General features: G+C 42.6%; 1 protein-coding gene across 1 annotated transcript in view; it reads left to right on the forward strand.

Annotated features, from left to right (window-relative positions):
- LOC106816691 overlaps positions 1 to 3,325 on the forward strand; it is a 29,573-nt gene that overhangs the window by 15,923 nt on the left and 10,325 nt on the right. The window lies entirely within an intron of this gene.

Here is a 3,325-nt window from a genome sequence, read left to right on the forward strand (position 1 = left end):
CAATATTCCTCTCTTAGGTTGTAGAAATGGGACGGGTCCAATATGCGAAGGTTAGTCGCGGCAGTAGGGCCAACAATCTGGTACGTTAGCGTGCGTAACTGTGATTATCTCACGCTCTAGAAGAATCATATTTTGTTACTGTACAGCTATTCATTTAAAACAAAGAGGGAGCATCCATATATAAATCAATATATAAATAAGATGAATATATTATAATCTATATATAATATATATCATATAGTATATTAATAATATATATATATATTAGGCCTGTGATAATTATATATATCACTATCTTATGTTAATCAGCGGCTGCTTTACGTTTAAGTCTACTCCTTGGGGTGCGCAGACTAGATTGACTTAAGTGCTGTCTTCGCCACTCCCGTTGCCTTAAACTGTATAAATCTGTTACTTTACATGTAATTATTTCTTTTATAACGAGTACTCTGTATTTATGTATGTTTAGGCCAGTGGCGTAGACAGGTTCCTCAGTTGTGGGGGGATGATTTCGCTGTTACTTCCAATCGATAATGTATATGAGAGGCGTGCGCCGAGTAGGCACACGCGAGCGCCTTGGCGCAAGCCTTAATGGGTGGGGCGGTCCAGGCGGCACGCCTAGGGCGCCCTGGCGGGCCGGGGTGCAGGGGACAGAGCCCTTGCCGGGGTCCAGGGGCGGAGGCCCCCGGAAGCTCTTGGATTTTAGCAATTTTAGAAACCTTCAAGTATGCCGTCGTTTTTGAGGTAATTGAAAAAAATTGATATGTAAGCTGCAATTTTCGCTGAAATTCGAGGGAATTTTTTCTTTGGTTCCCAGGTTTAATAACAGCAGGTTTTAATAAACACCCCCCCCCACACACACAACAGAGTGGCGGCGCGAGCCAGAATGTGAATTCTAGGGGGGGGGGGGCGAATCAATGCGAGTCTCAAGGCACGAAGCGCCGCACTGTGTGGAATTGGTTAAAAAGTTGCCACATCTAAAAGGCAATCAATTTTGGACATCTTTATCATAAATATCAGGTATTTTTTTCCGTCCTTATAGGGGGGTCCCTCTCTCGTTTTAGGGGACCTCCAGGGGACCTCCTGTCCAGGGGACCTCCCCCAGAATTTTGTTGAAAGTAACACGCTCTGCGATGCAATTTCCTGCATAGGCAGCACTATTAAACAATCTATCATCAACGAATACATCACTGTTTGAGTTGATATTTTTACCTTTTGGGGACACAATAGACTAAAATGCTTATACCAAATCTGTGCCTGCTACTGGAGGTTGCCAGGCGACTTACCTAGGCTTAAAATACCTTTTACCCTGAAAATTCTAGTGGGTGGGGGCGACCGTCCCCTGTGCTACTGACCCCCGTGACAAAAACTTACAGCCACTGGAATATTCCCCCTGAGAATTCTGATAAACGTATGATGTTCCTACTAAGCAAGTGAGAAACCTAGACTGCAAAGGGAATCATGCGAAAAAAACCACCGATGTGAACCAAATCGTGCCATCATTTAGCACCCTTATACAAAATCGGGAGATATACTTCCTGTTCGCGGTTCTCAGCACCCCCAGTCCCCCTCCAAAAGTGAGAGTGGAAATTGAATTTTCCCATCTCAAACCCCCGCTGAAAATTCAATATCCCAACTCTCATTAGAGTCTATTTCTAATTGTTGAATAAAGCAAGGATTTAACTTTCGTGAGCAGTGAATAAGACGTGATTTAGGGGTATTTTGCAAAAACAAAATCGTATATGCATGGGGAATGCGTCCAAAATTAAGCCGTTGTAGCTTCGTAAAATAATGTCATTCTTGGAACGAATTACAGCTATTCTTACAGTAGATGTATGTCACGCTTCCATTTCTGTAATAATACATGGTAAGAGAGTATGAATAGGCGTGACGGATTTGCTAGTTATAAATATTCCAGTTTTATTGTCTGTAAAATAATTAAATTTTTCCCCCATTTTCATTCCTGAAATAGGCGGTTGATGAAGCCCTCATGCTCAGTTGGTGGCTTAACTTAAGGTATAGGGAGGAAATGCAGTGTAGGCGGTTAACTCCGTCTTACAAGAAGTGTGTAGAAATGTTAACACTTATATTCACAAGAGAAGAAGTGTAGACAGTGCCACAAGAATAGATTTATTCAGGAAAGCTCCTGCAGTTAATAGAATAATATACGTACTACAGTACACGGAGAAGTGCTGAAGAATTACACAGTGCGAGTGCAATTTACACAGCTAAAAGATACTACGTTTAGAAATATAGGAAGTTATTGCACGTACTAAAAGATAGCTTACTACGAAAGAACTAATAAGAATACAAGACAGTGATAGGTCTATAGTGGCATATAGATCTATGTGCATAAGAAGAAGAACCTTAAGCCATTAGGTAAGAAGGCTTACATACTCACAGACTGGTAACAACGCACGTCGCAGGCACTGACAATGTTAGCACTCAACTCAAACTCAAACTCAACTGACTGTGCTCGCTTCGACTGTCCCATATATACACGCTTAAATTAGCAGCCACGGACCCTCCGTCCAAACAAGGAACCATCCCTGGACTCGAAACTTAACCAGCAGATGTCGATTTAGATTCCTATGTACACGGTCGGTTTATGTCATTGTGGGTAACTGATCGGGCCACCCCCTTACAAGGGTGCCACGTTCGCTCGTCTATAAACGAGTCTTCCTCTATTGTGTCGAATCTCTCCTCCCGGGGAGAGTTGGAACCCGAGTTGCTTCTCAATCGTGCTAACTGTGTAGACAACAATCTTGCCACACCCACGCACAAACAACAACATTAGCAGCCGCCTTGCCTCCGCGAAACTGCCGTAGACTCCATTTCACACATCCCATCCGACTCGTCGATCTGTCCTCGTTTACAAGAATCAATCTGCTGGCCGGAGTTATAAAAATGATTATAAGGCATCTTAACGGAGTTATAAAAATGATTAACTGATTTAATTAATGCAAACCTCGTGTCTACAGCAGAATTGCGGCACAAATCTAAACGGCTCGACCTAGGCTCGTGATAGTCGGTGTATAGCATCATGGTAGGAAGAAAAGCCATCACTGTGTGTCGAAATTGGAGGTCACAGGTCAAAGGTCAATGGGGCACAGGGCATATTTTAGACATTTTCTGAGGACATGTTCTGACGGAGCGATTGAAAAACTTTTTTGTTTCAGCGGTGACCTAGCATTTTTATGGCTTTATTGAAAGGACCATGAAATGTACTTTCTGCTGTCATGCGAAGAGTAAGTGTTTGATAACCTTTTGACCCTCAAGAGGAGGGTTAAACATGGATTTGTTTACTGTTAGAAAGAATTTGACTGCC

The sequence above is a fragment of the Priapulus caudatus genome, unplaced genomic scaffold (genome assembly GCF_000485595.1).
Source record: "Priapulus caudatus unplaced genomic scaffold, Priapulus_caudatus-5.0.1 Scaffold1456, whole genome shotgun sequence".
Lineage (NCBI taxonomy): Eukaryota > Metazoa > Priapulida > Priapulimorpha > Priapulimorphida > Priapulidae > Priapulus > Priapulus caudatus.